Here is a 24,301-nt window from a genome sequence, read left to right on the forward strand (position 1 = left end):
TCTAATGTAATGATGGACCATTTAAAGCAGAGTTCCACCCACATTTTGTACTCCTTACCATCCAGCACCAAATTGTACACTTGTAACGAATTGCCATTTTTTTTTTTTGGTGGATCACTTACTGTATTTTAGGACTTTTCATTTTCCACTCCCTTCTGTATGGCCGCAGCCCAAAGCATCATTTCCAGCTTTACATTGTCTCCTGGGATATGCGTGTCATCAGTCCTAGGAGGCAATAGGCATCCCTGAGTCGTAACATTGTGTTATATTCTATGGAAACCCGACCAATACTGTTCACGCCGCACTGTGCATGCACCGAATACAAGAAGAGATACTGTCCGGCTTCAGATGCCGACCCAAGAGATGACCGCGGTCTGCTGGGACTTCCAAAAGTAAGAAATCAATGCTGCAAAATTACTAAATGGACCTTAGTATACAGCAAAGCTTTACTGTAATACACTAAACATGAGTACACCACCAGAACCAAAGCCCAGGTTTGTGGGGAAGAGTCCCTTGTCACCATCAACATGGGGACAAGGTGCTTTTCGGAGTGGTGGGGGGGCAGAGCCTCCCCTGCAACAAAGAACCCCCCCCCCCATATGTTGAGGCCATGTGGCCTGGTATGGTTCACACCATTTTTTTTTATTTTTGGCATTGGGTTTCTCCCCAAGATCCATACCAGACTCGCAGGACCTGGTATGAATTTTGGGTGTGGACCCTGTACCATTTTTTTTCCCAATGAATTTTGCCTCTAAACACATGTCATATATCACAAGTCGGACCAGTTAAGACAGCTCTCATAGGGAATAGTTGATTTATACACGTCATGGCACATGTGCTCTCAAAGTTGGAGTGTATGTTGCACCAATGTGAACCGGGCCAAATACAAGAGATCTGGTACTAGCTAGATCAAAAGGTGAAAGCAGGGGAAAAACAAACAAAAGAAAACTCATGCAACCACTACATTTAATGATTATTACATTCTCTAAAGCTAAATTCTCTTTTGAGCATTCTCTGCTTTTGCACACACGGTAAACCGATGTGTATTTTTGCGTGTGACAAATGCGCTAAAACGCTCCATTCCAGGAGGAGGACTGTCATTGGCCACTTATAAAGCGAATCACAGTCCTGCTAGCCCCATCCACCATCTGGAGGAAGGTGACTCGCTTGATTGCCACTACCAATCTCAGAAAGAAGGAATTTCACGGTGATTGAGAAAACCACAATCAGGTGACAGTTTGTGGAATTAGGGTCCTTTCACACGGGGCGGATCAGTTCTGATCCGCCCCGTGGATGTCCGTTTGCTCAGCGGGGATCACTCCGCCGATCCCCGCTGAGCAGGGAGATGACAGGTCTGTCTCCGCACACTGTGCAGGGACGGACCTGTCACAGCGCCGCTCTCCCCTATGGGAGATCGGATGACGACGGACCGCAGTGCCCGTCGTCATCCGATCCGATCCGCAGACGGATGGAAAAATAGCTTTTTCCTCCGTCACACTTTTTCGGATCGGAGCGGGTCGGATGTCAGCGGACATGTCACCGCTGACATCCGGCGCTCCATAGAGCTCTATGGAGCACCCGTTCAGGTCCGCCTGAAAAACTGACAGGCGGGCCTGAACGGGACGTTAGTGTGAAAGGGGCCTTACTGTTGAGCTTCTGGGAACTTTGTTGAAATTTTTTCTGAACCTTTGTGTCACTACTGAACCCCTCTGCACTCTGTGTCACTTTATGCCACAGCCAGTATTCAGCACAATGAAAAATCACACCCAACTTTTGATGTGGGGGCCCAACTTATGATCCTTCACACCGGCCCACTGCTTTCAGAAAATGCTCCTGACCTGAGCTCATCATTGCACACCCATTCCATATGCTTGTATGTGACATCACATACACCACATACGAGCACGTGGGCTGGATGAGAGAGGGGGATCAGCAGGATGAGTGTGCCAGGCCAGGTAGATGTGTTTCATCTCTGCTTCCTTTCACCACTCTGCATATCACACACAGGGCCGCCATCAGGGGGGTACAGCCATTAAAACTGTAAGGGGACCCAGGGCCCGAGCCAGAAGAAGGCAGGACGGGTGAAGGGGAGCCGTGCTGTGCATTACAGAAACGATCTCACAACGTGTGCTCTCTGTGGCATTGAGCTGACATGGAGCCACACTGCCACCTTTGGCTATTATGTGCACCCCTCGTGTACTGGGCTTTTCTGTGTCAGTAACATGTTAGCTTTGGGATAATGAGCTGGGACCAGATAGGAAGACATTCTTTACAAGTAGGGGCTGTGAAAGGGAAGAAGGCTGTGTACAGGGAGGGGCCAGAGCCTTGTGTGTTTACAGATTTGTGTATGTGTGGGCTGTGGGCTATATATATATATATATATATATATATATATATATATACACATATACAGTGCCTTGCGAAAGTATTTGGCCCCCTTGAACTTTTCAACCTTTTTCCACATTTCAGGCTTCAAACATAAAGATATAAAATTTTAATTTTTTGTGAAGATTCACCAACAAGTGGGACATAATTGTGAAGTGGAACGAAATCTATTGGATAATTTAATCTTTTTTAGCAAATAAAAAACTGAAAAGTGGTGCGTGCAAAATTATTCGGCCCCTTTACTTTCAGTGCGGCAAACTCACTCCAGAAGTTCAGCGAGGATCTCTGAATGATCCAATGTTGTCCTAAATGACTGATGGTGATAAATAGAATCCACCTGTGTGTAATCAAGTCTCTGTATAAATGCACCTGCTCTGTGATAGTCTCAGGGTTCTGTTGAAAGCGCAGAGAGCATCATGAAGACCAAGGAACACACCAGGCAGGTACGTAATACTGTTGTGGAGAAGTTTAAAGCCGGATTTGGATACAAAAAGATTTCCCAAGCTTTAAACATCCCAAGGAGCACTGTGCAAGCTATAATTTTGAAATGGAAGGAGTATCAGACCACTGCAAATCTACCAAGACCTGGCTGTCCCTCTAAACTTTCAGCTCAGACAAGGAGAAGACTGATCAGAGATGCAGCCAAGAGGCCCATGATCACTCTGGATGAACTGCAGAGAACTACAGCTGAGGTGGGAGAGTCTGTCCATAGGACAACAATCAGTCGTACACTGCACAAATCTGGCCTTTATGGAAGAGTGGCAAGAAGAAAGCCATTTCTCAAAGATATCCATAAAAAGTCTCGTCTAAAGTTTGCCACAAGCCACTTGGGAAACACACCAAACATGTGGAAGAAGGTGCTCTGGTCAGATGAAACCAAAATCAAACTTTTTGCCCACAATGCAAAACGATATGTTTGGCGTAAAAGCAACACAGCTCATCACCCTCAACACACCATCCCCACTGTCAAACATGGTGGTGGCAGCATCATGGTTTGGGCCTGCTTTTCTTCAGCAGGGACAGGGAAGATGGTTAAAATTGAGGGGAAGATGGATGCAGCCAAATACAGGACCATGCTGGATGAAAACCTGTTGGAGTCTGCAAAAGACCTGAAACTGGGACGGAGATTTATCTTCCAACAAGACAATGATCCCAAACATTCAGCAAAATCTACAAAGGAATGGTTCACAAATAAACGTATCCAGGTGTTAGAATGGCCAAGTCAAGGTCCAGACCTGAATCCAATCGAGAATCTGTGAAAAGAACTGAAAACTGCTGTTCACAAACGCTCTCCATCCAACCTCACTGAGCTCGAGCTGTTTTGCAAGGAAGAATGGGCAAGAATTTCAGTCTCTCGATGTGCAAAACTGATAGAGACATACCCCAAGCGACTTGCAGCTGTAATCGCAGCAAAAGGTGGCTCTACAAAGTATTAACGCAAGGGGGCCGAATAATTTTGCACGCCCCACTTTTCATTTTTTTATTAGTTAAAAAAGTTTAAAAAATCCAATAGATTTCGTTCCACTTCACAATTGTCTCACTTGTTGGTGATTCTTCACAAAAAAATTTAAATTTTATATCTTTGGGGGCGTGTCCGGATGTGAAAGGCGACGGACGTCTAAGTGGAGAGCTCCTGACATCCTGAGCTCAATCCTTCACCATCCTTCTTATTTAAAACCCTAAAACGGCCGGAGACCCTACCTCCTTGCTCTCCTCCATTGCCTGCTGCAGTCCATGGCTCCATTGGGCGGATTCTGACCCGCGATCGGCTGGGAGCCTGCGTGCTAGTGACAGCCGCCATCTTTCAGGCCTGTGCTCTGCAAGAAGCTCCTTTCCTGGACCAGCGGTGCGGTAAGGGACCCCCCCTTGTCCTCCAGCCAGCTTCCCTACACCTCCGGTGGGGCCTGGTGGCCCGAGGGACCCCCGGTGCCGCTCGTCGAGGCCGCGGCCTGGTACGGCCTAGTGCGGCCTAGTAGAGCCTCCAGCCTACTGGATTTTCCTACACCGCCGGCCGCCGGACGGCCGCTGCGGCCGGCGCCGGTTGCTGGGACACGGTCGCTGCCACTCTGCCAACCCTCCTGCCGCCCTGCCATCCCTCCATCCTCCTGCTCCAACCGCTGTTTTGCTGAGCCTAGGCTTGGGCCCTGCACCCGGTCCGGCGGCCATCTTGGTACACCCGGCTGCGGCCTGGAATCCACCCCCAGCCTCCTGGACACCCTGGGCCTGTTCCCAGCTTCTTAGCCTCCCTCAGTGCCATAACCCCTCTGCAGCCCGTGCTTTGGCCCTCCTGCACAGCGCTCTGTGGCTCCGGCAGGACACTTGGCGGCCATCTTGCTACACCCGGGGGATCTCCTGCCTCCTCTGCACTTGCTCCGGACTCCTAAGGACACCCTGGCCTGCCCGCAGGGCTGGGCATCAGCCTCTACTTCCAGACCTTTTGTGGCTTTCCTCCCTGACTCCGGTGCCACGTGTAGTGTCCATCTTGCTCCACCCAGCTGTACTGTGCACAATCCTGATCCCCCCTGACTCCTCCCCTTGTAGCTCACTGCCACCAGAGCTGCCCCCCCGGCTAGACTGCCGCCCGCAACATCTAAAACTGAGGCTCTGCCCCCCTTTTTTTTTTTTGGATTCCCCAGGACATTGTCCGCACCGCCAGCCTTGCACGTAGCAGCCATATTACTACGCCATAATACCAACTGCTGGCCCTCCTGTCTCCGCAGTCCCCGTCTCTTGCTTTGCTCCGGCTACAGAGATCCGCTGCCGGAGGGCCCTCTGATGCCTTCAAAGAAGCCTCCAAAGACTGTGCAACAGCCCAGGACACCGGCTGCAGCCCCATCCCCCCGCGGGGACCCCGCCTTACTCCAGAAACTGCAGGCCTTGTTGGTTGACATGGAGGACGGTCCCCCGGCTGACATTCCCATGCCCTCCTCACCCCAGCCTCCCACAGGTGACACCAACATGATCTTAGCAGCGATCGAAAACAGCAGGACATCTCTATTGGTACGAATCGATCACCTGGCAGAGGAGTGCAACCTTATCCGCAACGATCTGGATAAAATACGGGGGCGTCTCTCGGAATCTGAACACCGGATCTCAGAGGTGGAGGATCGAACGGGACAACATGCCGACCAACTCACCGACCTACGCAACACGGTTAAAGCTTTAGTGGCGAAGTCAGATGACGCCGAAAACCGGATGCGTCGTAACAATGTTCGGGTCCTGGGCCTTCCTGAAGGATCGGAGGGAGACCACCCGGCAGACTTTGCGGAAACCTTCTTCAAAGATCTACTTGGTCTGACCGATATCCTCCCTACGTATGTGGCAGAACGTGCTCATCGGGTTCCGATGGGTTGACCTATCTCGGGTGCACCCCCACGTGCCTTCCTGGTGCGTTTCCTCAACTACCGTGATCGAGATCGCATACTCGCTGAGGCCAGGAAGCACCCGAATCTGCAATATGGTAATGCACACATCATGCTGTTCCCCGATTTCTCCCCGGATCTACAGAGAAAACGACAGACCTTCACTGATGTTCGGCGCAGACTACGAGACCACAACATTAAATATGGAATGCTCTATACTAGTTGCCTGCGGGTCCAGCACGAGGGCACTGTCAAATTTTTCGACACGCCGGCCGAGGCGGATGCCTGGTTTACTGGGCTGCGCTGAGGTGGCGTGCATTAATCCATCGTGGGGGCCCGGGGGTCGTCTGGGGCTCACTGGGGGAAGGCAATGAACATGAACGGACACACTGAACTCTTATGTTATTTCAGGCCCAAGTATCGGCCCAACATCCTTACATGTCTGCGACCTCCTATGATTGAGTGAGCTATCCACACGGAACTTTACAAGATAAGTTGTTGCTCCCCCCCCCCCCCTCTGGCTTGTCTCGGTGACGATTGTAGCTGTGCCTGGGATATACCTCTCCATCCCGGCTGGAATACACCGTGGAAGCTATATTTCCCCCTTGTTTTGGGGGGGTTTTGTTTTTTGTTTTCTGCTCCCCTTCTTCTCCCTTTTTTTTTTTTCTAAGTCGCGCTCGAGGTACTCGGGTTAGCACGGAGTGTTGCTGCTAACCTGCAGCTTCCCCCTGGAGGACCTTTACACGTTCTTACACGCGGCATTGCACTGTTGCCGTGCACAGTTTAGGGGGTTAAATTGTTATTTTTTGGGTATAGGCCCGATCTGGCCGCTCCCCAGTTTCCAGGGATGCCACCAGATACGGGCAGGGTTGACCCCTGGCGGTCACCAAGGGTACTTTTGTTTTTTGTCTATGTATTTACTTTTTTGTTTGTATGGTTAATGTTTGGTCATGACTCTTTCTACAATGGGCTCTCTGGGTCTAGGCGGCTCTTGGTGCATGATATTAGCACCCATGGGCGTCTCCTTGCAATATTAACGGAACCATCTGATGGCCACATGTGACATGTCCTCTTTTAATATCCTATCCTGGAATGTCCGGGGGCTCAATTCTAAATTTAAAAGAGCAGTTCTGTTTAAATATCTTAAATTGCATTCCCCCCATATGATACTGCTCCAGGAGACACACCTCATGGGCAGCAAACTGTTGGCACTAAAGAAGCCGTGGATCCAGAGAGCCTTTCATGCCTCCTATTCTACCTATGCCAGGGGGGTCTCGGTGCTGATCAGCAAATCCTTTCCCTGTGCAGTGGAGCAGATTCACACCGACCCTCAGGGCAAATACGTGATATTAGTTTTCACAGTTTGGGGTACGAGATATATTGTGGTAAATGTATACCTGCCTCCTCCCTTTTCAGCATCCACCTTATACACTATCCTGGAAAAGGTTACCCCATACTGCCCCGCTAGGCTGCTACTTATGGGCGATTTTAACGCTATTCTAGCTCCAGACTTAGACAGGCCGGTCCCCCCAAACAATGCTCCTCAGACCTACCCAATTGGGCGCAGGCCATGGGAGTGACGGAGGTCTGGAGTCGGAAACACCCCTCGACTAGGGCCTACTCCTGCTTTTTCACCACCTATAAAACGTCCTCACGCATCGACTTAGCTTTTGCCAATCCAGCCATGCTATCAGACGTGCTAGACGCCACGTATTTGCCCAGCGGGCTGTCGGACCACTGTCCCCTCCTCCTTAATGTCCGCTCCCCCACTTCCCGAACCTCAGCCCTTTGGCGCCTGGGAACCCACTGGCTCTCCCACGCCGATTTGACCAACACTATCCCGCCCCGCCTTGCCGAATACTGGCAAATTAATGCAGGGTCCTCCTCCCCAGGGGTTACTTGGGACGCATTCAAGGCCTTCAGTAGAGGTCATTATATTTCCTCCATAGCTGGGATCCGTAGAGAGCAAGCCGCCACCACGACTGAGCTACAGAGCAAGGTAGATACCCAGACTGAGGCCTACACAGCTGACCCCACCGACTCTAGTTTTGAAGCCCTTAATGCGGCGAAACGTGAATTACACCTCCACCTCACAGAGCTTACCAGACTGGATCTTTAGCGCAACAAGCAAAGATTTTTCGAGCAGGGGGACCGGAACGGTCGCCTCCTGGCAATGTTAGCTCAACACGACCTGCCCCTGACGGTGATACCTAGTGTGGTGTCCCCTTCGGGTGAATCGGTCTCCTCTCTCCCAGACATATTGGACGCATTTCGGCAATACTATGGTTCCCTTTATACCTCTGTGCTTCCCTCGGATCTCATGCCACAGGACCAGGCGCCTTGGCTGGACCCCCTGGCACTCGGCTGGCTCTCGGACGCCGAGAGAGAAAATTTGGTGAAGCCCATTACCCCGGAGGAGGTACAGAGGGCAATTTGCTCCTTTCCTGCAGGAAAATCCCCGGGTCCAGATGGTCTCCCTATGGAGTTCTACAAAACCCACAGGGCCCTTCTTGCCCCCCAGCTGGCCCAGCTCTATACTCACTGTCTGGCGTAGGGCACCCTTCCCACCTCCATGTGCCATGCACACATAATACTAATCCATAAAGCCCCTAAGGACCCCACATCCTGCGCCTCATATAGGCCTATCGCCCTCCTAAATGCAGACTTCAAAATCCTTACCAAATTGCTCACTACGAGACTACAGCCCCTTCTGCCATCTGTGATAGAGACGGACCAGACCGGTTTTATGCCCAATAGAGCCACTGACATCAACTTAAGACGCCTGTTTACCAACATCCATGCACAACACCTCAATGAGGGTTCCCGGGTGGTGGCCTCCCTGGACATAGAGAAGGCCTTCGACACTGTGGAGTGGCCTTTTCTGTGGGAAGTCCTCTGCAGAATGGGGTTCCCCTTGGTATTTATTGCATGGTTACAGACGCTCTACCAGCACCCCACATCAGCCATTAAGCTGGGGGGGGGTCTCTCCCGGTCCTTCCCTCTGTCCAGGGGCACGAGACAGGGCTGCCCTCTTTCTCCGGCCCTGTTCGCCATCGCAATGGAACCCCTGGGGGAGGCCTTACGTACCTCCCTGCACATTAGGGGCCTGCGTGTTGGCTGGCTGGAGGAGAGGGTCGCCCTGTATGCGGACGACCTCCTTCTCTTCCTTAACGATGCGGACTCCTCTCTCAGAGGGGCATTACAAATTCTGAACTCATTCTCCACGATCACGGGCCTTAAGGTTAACTGGTCAAAGTCACTTCTGTTCCCTATAGACCCAGCAGCCCGCGACACCGCCCCCCCCGATATACCTCTACAGTGGGTGGAGAGCTTCAAGTACCTTGGGGTGGTGGTCTCGAGGCAGGCTTCGGACTTCTTACCTCTGAATCTATCCCCAGTGGTTCAGGAGATGCGGCTGCGACTGAAGGCATGGGAATCTCTACCCCTATCATTGCTAGGGCGGATAAACCTGATAAAAATGAAAATCCTGCCCAAATTTCTCTACCTACTTCGCCAATCCCCACAATGGATCCCTAAATCATTTTTCTCCCGACTGCATAGCCTTTTTACCTCCTTTATCTGGGGGGGGGCCAGTCCCCCAGGTATGGATGGTCAACGCTTACACGTCCGTCCTCCCAGGGAGGACTGGCGTGCCCTGACCTGTACAAATATTTTTTAGCCACCCAGCTGGTTACTGCGGCTTGGTGGCTCACTCCTGATAGGACGAACCCTGCCACCTTGGTTGAGGCGGCGGTGGTGAAGAAATTTTTACTGTATCGTGGCCCAAAAGCCCCATACCCGTTGACCCCCTCCATGCGCACCACGTTGCGTGCATGGGGGGCAGGACTTAAACTTGAAAAATACCCTGCCAATGCCCTTTCTCCAGCTGCCCCCTTGTGGTTGAACCCCACCCTGGAGAAGTTTTACAAACTACCTGAACCCCATGCTTGGACTAAGTTTAACGTTAAAACAGCGGACCAAATAATTTCCGACCAATCGCTGGCCCCATTCCCCAAGTTGATTTCTGACTTCAACGTCCCGCAGAGCTATTTTTTTAGATATCTACAACTCTCCCATGCCTTCAGATGCCAGTTCTCCGGGTCTCCCCCCCAGGTTGTCCAGTCCGCACTGGAGGACCTCCTCACGTCCAGATGTGAAAATAAGCCCACCTCGAAACTTTACTCCCATTTGATAACGACCTCCCTCCCTCCCTACCTTGGGAAAACTCAGAGACAAATGGGTGCGCGACATTCCCACCTTTGATAATGATGATTGGGATGACATGTGGGACTTCCCTTTCAGATCCCTGGTCTCCCTGAGAGACCGGCTAATACAGTTTAAGATGGTCCACCGAGCATATTTCACCCCATATAGATTGCACAAAATGAACCCCGCCTCCCCCCCGGGGTGTTGGCGTTGTGGAACAATACCGGGGGACTTCACTCATATTTTTTGGACCTGCCCGGCCATTGTCGACTATTGGAAGGAGATACTGAGGGTCATTACACAGGTCACTTCCATATCGCTCCAGCCCTCCATAGAAATTTGCATACTGGGCCTGATAGATCATATTATTCCCACTGTGGCGCGACGCACCCTGGTTGGGCTTCTCCTTTTCTACGCCCACAAGGCCATAGCCCTCAGCTGGCGTAAGCCAACTCCCCCTCCTCTCTCCCTGTGGAAAAAATTGGTCAACGGCAGCCTGCCTTTTTACAAAGACTGCTATGCTAATAGGGGTTGCCCGCAAAAATATGACAAGGTCTGGTCCAGCTGGCTGGCTGACGCCTCCACAGCCTCTGACCCGCAGCCTACTTAACAAGTTACCTTATGCTAGTAAACAGGAAACTGCACCAGTGGAAATGTCATATGTCTGAGTAGCGTGTTGAAACTCCAAGTTGTCCTGTTGCACATGGAGTCAGCTATCTGTGGCCAATGAGGTGCCTTAGACTCTCCGTCATATTCTGTATGTACCAAACTGTCTTGTATTACAAATCTGTATACATCACGCCTGTAACTGTAGTCGTGACCAATGTATGTGTTCTTTTTTGTTTGTTTGCTTGCTGTTGTTTACTGCATAAACTTTAATAAAAAGATTAGCAAAAAAAAAAAAAATTGTATATCTTTATGTTTGAAGCCTGAAATGTGGCAAAAGGTTGAAAAGTTCAAGGTGGCCGAATACTTTCGCAAGGCACTGTGTGTGTGTGTGTGTGTGTATATATATATATATATATATATATACACATACACACACACACACACACACGTGTGTGGGGGGGCTGGCATATATACAGGCAGTGGCGGTGTGCCCAGTAAGGGCCCATGGTCGCCGCCCCCTCTTTCCAGCCGCCCCTTCTCTATGTATCAGGGATAGACTCATACATTGCATTGCATGAATCTATCCATGTGCGCGGTAACCATCCCTTTTCAGGCATCGGGCCCCTTTTTGGATGCCAGGCGCCTGAATTACCGCAGCGGGGTTATTTTTGAAGCACCTAATTAGAGCCATATGCTTTAATAGGCTTCAAAAAAGGTGTATTAGAACAGCAAATGGATATTTGCTTTTCTAACACTGAACCGCCTCTCTGCCAATCAGGAAGTGGAGGTGTTTTACCCATCACCTGATTGAGTCGCTGTGATTGGACGTCTATCAGGAGGAGGAGAGGAGACGCATGGGGGACACTGCTCGCCGTCACCACCCACTGCCCCACGAGATAGGGTAAGTGGCAGGCAGACAGCGTTAGTCACAGTGTTAACTTTTAAATGGGCACAGTGGCAGCATTTGATGGCACAGTGAGGCTGCAATTTTTTTTTTCAGAAATTTTCAGTTTGGCTGGCATTTTATACAGGTGTGAGGGGGCTGACATATATGCAGTTGTGTGTGTGTGTGTGTGTGTGTGTGTGTGTGGGGGGGGGGGGCTGGTATATATACACAAGTGTGAGGGGGGCTGACATATGTACACAAGATTCAGGGGGGGCTGAGTGCGTACAAGTGGGATGGCTGGTGTGTGGATTCAGTAGGATGGCCCATGGGCAAGCCCTGGGGAATGTTGGTGGTCAGACTGGGGGGGGGGGCGCAGGCCTAAGTAAGCTGTGTAAGGGACCCAAATATTTCTTTCTGATGGCTGCCCTGATCACGCATTTCATAGATGAGAAGAGGGTACAGCAGAGGGGCAGATGTGCAGGAGGGTACAGTGGTGGAAGAGATGAGAAGGGGGTTCAGCAGTAGAACAGATGAGCAGGGGGTTTCAGTATTGGGCCAGATGAGAAGGGGGTTCAGGGTTGGGACAGAAAAGCAGGGGGAGGTAGAGCAGTGGGGCAGATATGAAAGGAGGTGTATTGGTGGGACAGATGAGCAGGGGGTTACAGTGGTGGGGCAGGAGAGCAGGGGGATTCAGAGGTGAGACAGATGTGCAGGATGTACAGTAATGGGGCAAATGAGAAGGGGGGAACATTGGTGGGGCAGATGAGCAGGGGATTACAGTGGTAGGGCAGATGTGCAGGGTGGTACAGTGATGGTACTAAAGTAGTTTATAGCATTTACTTTACAAAAAAATCATTTTTGTGATTGAGAGCGTGAAGTTGACATTTTTTTTTGTAATAAAAGTGCCACGTTCGATTTCTTTGAAAACATTTTTCGGCACACTGTGCTCAAAAGGTTGCCTACCCCTGGGCTAGGCTGTGCAGTATATTTGTATTTGTTTGTACAACTGCAGAGGAAAAAATAACCCATACATCATAGAAATGAGGCTTACAAATAATTGTCATGTAAACTGAATCAGTAAATATTGGAATCTGATTTTCCTGGGAGTGTCCTATGTTTGACATACAGAGAATTTGGTTGCCCGGTTGCATGTTTCACAAGGTGCCAAATCACCCACAGAACACCAAGCCATGGGCATTAAGCAGTGCCACTGCATTGTACAGTACTGAGGAAACACACCACTGAGAAACATGGAAAAGCGTCACCAGTAAAAGAACGCATGGGCAACAGGGGCTGACCCTTTTTTGTATCTACATTTTGTTGACCAGGCCTTTTTCTGCCATTTACAAGTAACAATCTTTTTTTTATTTTTTTGCTCGAAAATTACTTAGAACCCCCAAACACATGAAAGATGATGTTACGCCAAGTAAATAGATACCCAACATGTCATACTTTATAATTGCGTGTGCTCATGGAATGGCACCAAATTACGGTACTTAAACATCTCTATAGACAACGCTTTAAAAAAAATTCTACAGGTTACCAGTTTAGAGTTACACAAGAGGTCTGGAGCTAGAATTACTGTTCTCGATCAAACGTTCTCTGCTATACCTCACATGTGTGGTGCAAACACTATTTACATACGAGACGTTTTAAAATTTGTATACTTTAATTCCAATTTATACTTTAACTTTTTTTTTGTGTAAACATTCTTTGCGATAACAATAAAGCATGACAGGTCATCTTTATGGAGAGATCTGGGGGTTTAAAAGACCCCAAATTTCTTTTCTACCCTTAAAAGCAAACAATTAAATACATTTTTTTGATCCATTTATTTATTTTTATTTTTTTAATGCAAAAGAAAAAAAGCCTTGTTTACATGTGGAAGAAGCCGGAAATGACATTGCTCCGGTCCTCCTAGGGCATAGAGATGAGCAGAGGCAAGCTTTCCTTCGCTCGTCTTTTGTACCCAGTGCTGGATCGGCTTTCAGGCTTCCCAATCCGCCAGGTAAGCACGAAAAAAAAAAAATGGAAAGTTGTGGGAGGGAGGGGGAACGATCCCTCCCGACACTTCTAAAAGTGACCAAGCGGCAAATCCGAATGATACCGGGGTTATGGCATCTAGCTGCAGCCATACTTTGATGGTAGGAAAATTGCATGATCATTTTGACCATAAGATTTCCCTGCAGTTCCTGCAGCCACAAACGCACTGCGTTTTTATATGCGGGGGGGTGTCGTTCAGAATGAATAGCAGCCCTGCGCGTTTTCACTGTGGGTAGGAGAATTGCTGCCATGCCCACAGCCACACACATAGGTGTGAACCTAGCTTATAAGCTGGGAGGCTGATTGGTTACTATGTGCACAGCTTCTGTGTGCACCAGTTTTACTAAATCTCCCTCAGTGTCCAAAATCCAGCCAATTGAACAATCTTCCTCCTTCACTTGTTAGCCCTTGTACACACGGTCGGAGATTCCGACGGAATGTGTCCTATCGGACCGTTTTGTCGGATATTCCGACGGACCAAGTTTTCCAACTTGCCGGTAAAATTTTCCGACAAAATGCTCCGATCGGACATACTCCGATCATGTGTAGCCTACTCGGACAAAGCGCCACGCATGCTCAGATCAAATTCCTAGACCAAAGCTATTGGCTACTAGCCTGAACGTAGTCCCATCGTAACGAAATAACGTCATGTAAAATCGGATTTTCCGACAATTTAGTCCGACCGTGTGTATGCAACATCACTTCCGGAATTAATCCGTCGGAATTACTCCGATGGATTTGGATGTCGGAATCTCCGTCTGTGTGTACGAGGGCTTAGTGATATAAAAAAACAAATAAAAAACAGTATCCAATTCAAAATAGCTCAATGCAATCACCATTTGCTGCTCTCCACTGTATAAATGGACATACACTCACCAATTAAAAAAGCCAATCTTTCTCAAGAATGGCATCAGCGCTTGAGAGCTATAAAATGTTGATCCGCACTCTGGCTTGCAAACCGCCTTCAATTATCAAGGAGCTCAATTCTCATTTTTATTATGGTTTCATAAGTTTTAAACAACAGATGTAAAATAATATTGTATGTAGGTATACAATTTTTGAAGCAACATGAAATAATAATAATAATTAAATTTCATTAGCAATAAACATTAAAATAAGAGAAGGTAATAATAAAAAAAAATATATTAGATGATACAATGTTACTTGTGAGATATATGACTGAAAATAAGATGCACTTATTTTAGTAAGTATACAGAGTAGAAATAATTCAGCTGTGGTTTTGGAGGAAAGAGCGAGATAGTCAAAATATTTATGGGATTGAGAGTTAGGAATGTTACAGGGCAATCAGGGAAGATAGGTAAATTTTTCCAGGGCCAAGTTCCCACAAATTGGCTTGGCATCATCTGGAAATTGAACCACTTCCCGCCCGACCTATAGCAAAATGCTGGGCGTCATATGACGTCCAGCAGGATAACAGCCGCCGCGCCCGTGGTGGTGTGCATGGCGGTGATCAGTGGTGCGGGTTGTCAGTCTGACACACCGCTACACCGATCTCGGTAAAGACGGAGACTCTTTTCCACATGATCAGCCATGTGCAATTATGTCTGATCGTGATGTAAACATGAAGAGCCATTGCTCGGCTTTTCCTCACTCGCGTCTCATAGACGTGAGTAGAGAAGAGCTGATCAGCAGTTCTCCTCCCACAGATGTCCACATTGGACCACCAGGGAAGGAGGCAACATGTGGATAGCCAGGTATGTACCCCATGGTCATTCACATATAAAACCAATGCCCAATGCATGCCAATCAGTGCCCACAAATGGGCACAGACTAGCAACATCATGGATCAGTACAGACAAGTGATGTCCAGCAATGCCACCCATCAGTGCCACCTAACAGTGCCACCCATAAGTACTGCCTATGAGTGCACAGTGCCGCAAATCAGTGCAAGCCATATCAGTGCCCATCACTGAAGAAGAATATGTACTTATTTACAAAAAATGTTGTTAACAGAAACAAAGAAAAACATTTTTTTTTTTTTAATTTCTGTATTTTTTTATTTGTTGTGCAAAAAATAAAAATCGCAGAAGTGACCAAATACCACCAAAAATAGGATTTTTAAAACGGCTTACCTGTAAAATCCTTTTTCTTGGAATACATCATAGGACACAGAGCCTCAAGTATTTACTTAGTGGGTTATGGGCCTACCTTCAGGTGTTGACACTGGTATAACCAATACAGGAATTTGACTCCCTTATATAACCCCTCCTCCTTCCAGGAGCACTCAGTTTTTTGTAGCCAAGCAATATACTCTCACCCCATAAAAGAGAGGGATGGGAGCTCTGTGTCCTATGATGTACTCCAAGAAAAGGATTTTACAGGCAAGCTGTTTTAAAAATCCTATTTTCTTTATTGTACATCATAAGACACAGAGCCTCAAGTATTTACTTAGTGGGATGTCCCATAGCAATGCTACTTGAGGGGAGGGAGACACAACCCGTAGGGTAACCCTCAGACCCGAGGACTTATACTGCTGCCGGCAGCACACTGCGCCCGAAGGCGATATCCTAATTCTATCTTACATCCACTTGATAACATTTTGCAAATGTATGTACTGAAGACCAAGTTGCGGTCTTGCAGATCTGAGACACGGAGGCCTGGTGACGCACTGCCCAAGGAGCACCAACTGCTCTGGTAGAGTGCGCCTTAACTTGAAAAAGGGAGAAGCTTTCCCTTTAAATTATAAGTTTGAATTTTAACTTGCCAAATCCACTTAGCGACAGTGGATCTCGACGCTGCCTGTCCTTTTTTTAGGATGCTCTGGCAGAAGATTAAGACATCAGTCTTACGAATCTGAGCAGTTTTCTTTAAATAGATTTTCACTGCTCTCACTAAATAAAAACAATGTAGTGACTTTTCTTCCCTGGAACATGGTCTTGGGAGAAACCATGGCAGGACAATATCTTCATTCAGATGAAAGCCTGAAACCACCTTTGGCAAAAAGCCTGGACGAGGGTGTAACACCACTCTGTCCTCATGAATAATCAAATATGTTTTTTTACAAGAAAGAGCAGCCAATTCTGAAACCCTCCTTGCTGAGGATATAGCAACCAAAAATAACAGTTTCCTAGTCAGAAGGACTTAGGGAACATGCTGTAACGGTTCCAATGGCTGTTTTTGTAACACTGACAAAACTAAATTTATGTCCCAAGGGCTTAAGGGTGATTTAACTCCTTGCATGAAACTCTGGACTAAAGAATGCATAGCAAGCGGTCTTTGAAATAAAAATTGATAAGGCTGAGACTTGGCCCTTAATAGTACTCAGGGCCAACTTCATCTCTACGCTTAATTGCAGAAAGGCAAGAATTCTGCCTATGATATATCTCCGAGGGTGCCAACCCTTGGATTCACACCAGGAAACATAAGCTTTCCAGACTATAATATATAGCTCTAGAAGCTGGCTTCCTAGCATTAATCAAAGTAGAGATAACTGACCTGGAAAGCCCACGTTTCTTCAGAATGTGAGTCGCAATAGCCAAGTCGCAAAATTTAGCATTCGTAAAGTAGGATAGAATATCGCCCCCTGAGATAGCAGGTCTGGCCTTAGTAGGGGGGGGGGGCATGTATCCTCCACTGCCATCTTTACGATCTCTGCATACCATGACCTTCTGGGCCATGCTGGTGCTACCAGTGCTACAGACTTTCTTTCTAGCTTGATCTTGCAAAGAACTTTAGGTACTTGCCCACAGTTTAAAACGAAAAAACGCTTCTTTACGCTGAAAATTGTTTGAATGTATTTATCCAAACCTTTACCAAATAATCGTTCTCCCTATTTAAAAGGTTCTTACAAGGTGTTTCAGCTGACCAACCCTTTAACCAAAGGGTCCTTCTCATATGTACAAAAACAAGCGCAAGGCGTGATGCCTGGTGAATAGAATCCTTCAGAGCATCTACAGCAAAGCATAATTCTTTAGGTAGCTCAGCCGGTTCCTGTGCTTGTTGTGCAGGGAGCTCATTTGAGAGCATCTGTGAACTGGTCCTTTAAAGGACTGAGGCCGCGTACACACGCGGGGACTGTTCGCCCAACTTTGTCCGTCAAACAGTTTCGGCAAACAGTCCGCTCAAACTTAGCATGGACGGACATGGCCACACACGACGGACGAACAGTTTGCTGAAACCGTGCGCGATGACGTGAACGGCACGTACGACGGGACGAAAAATACGACGTCCTATACACTGCATTATAACTTTCGGCGTGTAAATCCTTTCTGAGCATGCGCGGAACTTAGTTTGACGAACAAGCCTACACACGAGCGGACTGTTCGCTGAAACAAGGTTTCAGCGGACAGTTTTTCGGAAATTCCGAAAAACCTTGTTCGTCAAACTGTCCGCTGAAACTGTCCGCTGAAAGCCCACACACGAGCGGACTGTCCGCCCAAACACTGTTCAGCGGACAAAGTTGGGCGAACAGTCCGCCCGTGTGTACGCGGCCTGACAGATATCTGTTGGATCTTTAAGCATAAGCGCATTGTCCACTGGGCAAGTAACATTTTTTATTTTTTTTTCCACATTGGAAATCGCAGCGTCAACTGCTGGAACTTTCCATCTTTTAGTGAATTTTTGTTCCATAGGATAGAGACTTGAGAGTCTCTTTGGAGGGGGAAAAAAATGCTTATCCGGATGATCCCATTCAGTATAAATAAGCTTTTTTAGTAATGCGTGGACGGGAAACGCATGCAAAGGCTTCAAGGAACCCAAGGAGGAGACCGGACTCTGTTAGGGGTAGCATGAAAGCATAGCGAACCATCTTTGTAAGGCTCTGTACTTCAGATTGTGAAGTAGGAACTTCAAGTATTGCTTCCTCCACAGAGGAATAATCGGCATGTCTTTCCTCCCAATCATCTGAGGGCAATACCCCATCCTGTCCCCATAATTCTTTTGGACCCTCCACTGACTGTAAAGAGTCTAAGGTGGGGGAGGGGGATCTAGGATGCTTTCTATATACTTGGATGGAGGATGGAGAAGGCAGAGGAAAATGCATCTTCAGTCACATATACAGGGGCTAAAGTGTGTGAAGCAGTTGCACCACCGCTAGCTTCCAATGACTCACCCTGGCTTGCCATATCTGATCTCTCCGACGAGGAAGACAGTATGGAGGCATAACTGGGATTCCCAGCGCCTGGGGGTGACACCTTAGGTACCTTTACAGTAGGTCTGGAGTACATAGTGCAAAGCACAAAGCAGAGGTACACACAAAATATTTTCTTGATAACAATTCTAGCAAAGACAATGTCACCAAAATAACAGTGCTTTTGCTGCCAAGTAACAATAGTTTTTCCTGTCTGGAAATGCCTGTTTACACACTTACGTGCCCAGCACTCTGGCTCTCTTCAGTTAAAAAGTCTTTCTGAAATTAGAGTGTCCATGATATAAAACCTCAGGTGGAACCCGTTTGGCATCCTCGGCGCTTCCCCGTCAGCTCAGCTATGCGGACATGCCCCTCAGCGTTCTCAGGCCCTGCTAGGGACCCGAATGGCCAACACAAAGTAAGGTGGGTACCTGTAACTTGTGGACATACTATAAACCTCTACGGGGGGGTGGGGTTCTGTCAGCAGATTTATAGTCTTTAAAACCACAGAGGCACAGGGAATTTCCTCTTACTAGGTGGAAGTGCTGGGTTGTAATTGGACCATGCAGCTAAAGCAGCTGCGTCAACCAGCCACTGCCCATACAGAAGTTTATACACATCTCTGTATTAGCAACTGCTGTATTTTTTATTTTTATTTTTTACCAAATCCCACAAGATTTCTTTAACCACTTGGGATCCGCGCTATTGCCAAATGACGGCATTAGCGCAGACCTACATTTCCAGGACTACGTCTATTGACGTCGTCCCGTGTACGAGCGGTCTGCGCGCCCCCTGAGGGGCGCGCGCGGTGCGCTCTGTGATCGGCGAGTCCATGAGACTCGCCTGATCACCGATCCGTGTAAGGGGTCGATCCCGACCCCTTATCACGTGATCAGCTGTCAGCCAATGACAGCTGATCATGTGATAGAACGGAGCCGGTAATCGGCTATTATTCCTCCTCGCGCTGACAGCGCGAGGAGAAAAAAAAAAAGCCGATCACCGGCGGCCGTGATCGGGACATCAGTCCCGATCACGGCCATCAATACAAGGGACCACCTGCCACCTGCCAGTGCCCACCTGCCTCCCGCAGTGCCATCCTGAAGTAAAAGTAAAAGCAAAAGTAAGTGCCCCCCGTCAGTGCCCACAGTGCCACCCCACAGTGCCACCCCACAGTGCCACCCCACAGTGCCACCCCACAGTGCCACCCCACAGTGCCCACAATCTGCCTCAAAGGTGCTGCACCCCAGTGCCGCCCATCAGTGCCCAGCAGTGCCGCCCATCAGTGCCCAGCAGTGCCGCCCATCAGTGCCACCTATCAGAGCCACCTATCAGTGCCACCTATCAGTGCCCATCAGTCCCATCTATCTGTGGTACCTATCAGTGCCCATCCGTGCCACCCATCCGTGCCACTTATCCGTGCCACCCATCCGTGCCATCTTATCTGTGCCCATCTTTGCCCATCAGTGCCGCCTTATCTGTGCCTATTAGTGCCGCCTTAACTATGCCTATCAGTGCCCACCAGTGCAGCCTATCAGTGCCCACCAATGCAGCCCATCAGTGCCCACCAATGCAGCCTATCAGTGCCGCCTAATCAGCGCACTTCAATGAAGGAGAAAAAGGACCCGTTTGCAAAATTTTATAACAAACTATTAAAACATGATTTTTTTTTTTTTGCATCTTTTTTTGTTTGTTTAGCAAAAAATAAAACTCCGAGCTGTAACTAAATACCACCAAAAGAAAGCTCTATTTGTGGGAAAAAAATGATAAAAATTTCATTTGGGTACAGTGTTGTATGCCCGCGCAATTGTCATTCAAAGTGCATCAGCGCTGAAAGCTGAAAATTGGTCTGGGACTGAGGGGGGTTTAAGTGCCCAGTAAGCAAGTGGTTAAGTAAGAACCCCCTCTGCCGCTGGGACCACACATATTTTGAGACTGAGTTGCACTAAGACATCGTACATAGGTAGTGCAAGTTACTCCCTATAGAGAAGACATTTTTAAGGCACAGAAGGCATATTGAAGGAAAAAGCATAGCTTCTTCCCTTACCTTGTCCTCGCTGCAGGATACTACTGATTTAACAGACAGATCCAACTTTCACCCATCACAGCGGGCAGCGTAGTTTAAACCTTCAAAGACTGGGGCCCTTTTAGTAGGGGTTCCGCTCCTTTGGGCCTTGTATAGAACCCCTCAGGACAACTTTAGGTAACGCAGCAAGACCAAAAAAAGTCCTGGTTCCTATGGTCCAGCTCTCGGAGAGAAGCGTTATAGGCAAAACCTCGTTCTTGAATTGAGGTCCAAGTACCATCCTATGACCTCGGTGGCGAGGATGGATCTGGTTGTGGAGGTTCTTTTAAATCCAGCATGGATCCCTCCCTGGAGCTCCTCAGAGCGCATATTCACTCGTGACCAACACCTTAGACACTGGCGAAAAACTGAGTGCTCCTGGAAGGAGGAGGGGTTATATAGGGGAGTCAACTTCCTGTATTGGTTATACTAGTGTCAACACCTGAAGGTAGGCCCATAACCCACTAAGTAAATACTTGAGGCTGTGTGTCCTATGATGTACGATAAAGAAGGAAAGCTCTATTTGTGAGAACAAAATGCTAAAAAAAAATTTGGGGTATAGTGTTGCATAACCGCGCAATTGTCATTCAAATAGCGACAGCTCTGAAAGCTGAAAATTGGCTTGGGCAGGAAGGTGTATAAGTGTCTGGCATTAAAGTGGTTAAGTAATATTTCAGCTTCAAAATAGCTCACATAGATAGCTTCTGGTTTTGCATGGATTAAGGATTGGGTAACTCTTTGTTTGACTGATGATATATTAAGTGAATCTGTTTTCCAATTTTTTGTTATGACTTGTTTTGCTGCTGTGGTTACAAAGAGCACGAGTTTAACCACTTGCCGACCGCCGCACGACGATGTACGTCGACAGAATGGCACGGGCAGGCATAAGGGCTTACATGTACGTCCTTGCCTGCCCGCGGGTCGGGGGCCCGATCGGGCCCCCGCCCGGTGCCTGCGGCGGTCGGTATTCGTTCGGGAGCGATCCCGGACGAGGGGACGGCCATTCATTCATGGCCACCCCCTCGCGATCGCTCCCGACGAATGAAAATGTCCCGTGACATCACTTCCTCTCCTGTAATGTAAACACAGGAGAGGAAGTGATGTATTCTCTCCTCCGTGTCGGTATTTTTCGTTCCGGCACCGAGGAGAGAGCATCGGTGAGTTGCACAAGCACTACACTACACAGTAGAACATGCCAGGCACACTCACACCCCCCCTTTACCCCCCGATCACCCCCCAATTACCCCTGCCCCCCCCCCAGTCACAGTGACACCAATTGCTTTTTTTTTTTTTTTGCATTGGTGTCATTTGTGACTGTAATAACTGTTAGGGCAGTTAGGGTTAGCCCCCTTTAGTTCTAATGTGCCCCCCTAACCCCCCCAATAAAGGTTTAACCCCGTGATCACCCCCCCTCGCCAGTGTCACTAAGGCTGGGTTCACATTGCAGCGGTTTATGAGAACGAATGTGATTCGCACCGCACTGCAGTGCAAATCACATCCGATCTCTGTGCGATTCGAGTTCAGCCATACAGATAGTATGGCTGAATTCGTGTCGCACCCGCCGCACCCGCCGTACCTGCCGCAAATTCGCACGGGACCCTTTTTTTGGCCCGCAGCAGAATCGGATCGCATGGGTGTTCACACCATGCGATCCGAGTTTGCAGATCGCACTGCGATATGCGAACTGATCTGGGGGTGTCATTAACATTTCACTGACACTCCCAGCAGTTCGCATAGGGCAGTGTGAACTGCCGCCGGGAGGCATGCGATGCGGGAACCCGCCGCGGATTCATGGCGTTCCTGCATCGCTCCAGTGTGAACCCAGCCTAATAAGCGATCATTTTTCTGATCGCTGTATTAGTGTCACAGGTGACGCTAGTTAGGCGGGTAGGTATTTAGGTTCGCCGCAGCTTTTTATAGCGCCAGGGACCCCTATATACTACCGCATAAAGCCCCCTGATTTCCCCCTAGTTAACCCTTTCACCAGTGATCACCATATAACTGTTACAGGTGACGCTGGTTGGTTAGTTATTTTTTTATAGTTTCAGGGCACCCGCCATTTATTACCTAATAAAGGTTTAACCCCCTGATCACCCGGCGGGTGTCATTTGTGACTGTAATAACTGTTAGGGCAGTTAGGGTTAGCCCCCTTTAGTTCTAAGGTACCCCCCTAACCCCCCCAATAAAGGTTTAACCCCGTGATCACCCCCTCGTCGCCAGTGTCATTAAGGCTGGGTTCACATTGCAGCGGTTTATGAGAACGGATGTGATTCGCACCGCACTGCAGTGCAAATCACATCCGATCTCTGTGCGATTCGAGTTCAGCCATACAGATAGTATGGCTGAATTCGTGTCGCACCCGCCGCACCCGCCGCAAACTCGCACGGGACCCTTTTTTTGGTCCGCAGCAGAATCGGATCGCATGGGTGTTCACACCATGCGATCCGAGTTTGCAGATCGCACTGCGATATGCGAACTGATCTGGGGGTGTCATTAACATTTCACTGACACTCCCAGCAGTTCGCATAGGGCAGTGTGAACTGCCGCTGGGAGGCATGTGATGCGGGAACCCGCCGCGCATTCGTGGCGTTCCCACATCGCTCCAGTGTGAACCCAGCCTAATAAGCGATCGTTTTTCTGATCACTGTATTAGTGTCACAGGTGACGCTAGTTAGGCAGGTAGGTATTTAGGTTCGCCGCAGCTTTTTATAGCGCCAGGGACCCCCATATACTACCGCATAAAGCCCCCTGATTGCCCCCTAGTTAACCCTTTCACCAGTGATCACCATATAACTGTTACAGGTGACGCTGGTTGGTTAGTTTTTTTTTTTTTATAGTTTCAGGGCACCCGCCATTTATTACCTAGTCTCACTAGTGTACCCCTAAATTTAGGGGTGTCTACTTTCCAAAATGGGGTCATTTGGGGGGGGGTTTGTGCCATCTTGGCATTTTATGGCCTTCAAAACTGTAACGCCCTTAGAAAGCCTGAAGGCGGTGCTTGGTTTTCGGGGCCCCGTACGCGGCTAGGCTCCCAAAAAGTCCCACATATGTGGTATCCCCGTACTCAGGAGAAGCAGCAGAATTTATTTTGGGGTGTCATTTCACATATGCCCATGGCATGCGTGAGCAATATATCATTTAGTGACAACTTTGTGGGGAAAAAAAAAAAAAAAAAGTTTGTAATTTTCCCGCAACTTGTGGCAAAATATAAAATATTCCATGGACTCAACATGCCTCTCAGCAAATAGCTTGGGGTGTCTACTTTCTAAAATGGGGTCATTTGTGGGGGTTTTGTGCCATCTTGGCATTTTATGGCCTTCAAAACTGTAATAGGTAGTGAGGAGTGAAGTCAAATATTTACGCCCTTAGAAAACCTGAAGGCGGTTCTTGGGTTTCGGGGCCCCGTACGCGGCTAGGCTCCCAAAAAGTCCCACATATGTGGTATCCCCGTACTCAGGAGAAGCAGCAGAATTTATTTTGGGGTGTCATTTCACATATGCCCATAGCATGTGTGAGCAATATATCATTTAGTGACAACTTTGTGAAAAAAAAAATAAAACAATTTTTTTTGTCATTATTCAATCGCTTGAGGCAAAAAAATAAAATATTCAATGGGCTCAACATGCCACTTATCAATTTCCTTAGGGTGTCTACTTTCC

At 48.4% G+C, this 24,301-nt stretch overlaps 1 protein-coding gene across 2 annotated transcripts in view; it reads right to left on the reverse strand.

Moving 5' to 3' along the window:
• LOC143960515 (solute carrier family 23 member 1-like) overlaps positions 1–24,301 on the reverse strand; it is a 113,192-nt gene that overhangs the window by 48,416 nt on the left and 40,475 nt on the right. The gene's annotated exons all lie outside the window — the stretch shown is intronic.

This window comes from Lithobates pipiens, unplaced genomic scaffold (genome assembly GCF_037356315.1).
Source record: "Lithobates pipiens isolate NorthernLeopardFrog02 unplaced genomic scaffold, aLitPip1_a1.2 Scaffold_8, whole genome shotgun sequence".
NCBI classification, from domain to species: Eukaryota; Metazoa; Chordata; class Amphibia; order Anura; family Ranidae; genus Lithobates; species Lithobates pipiens.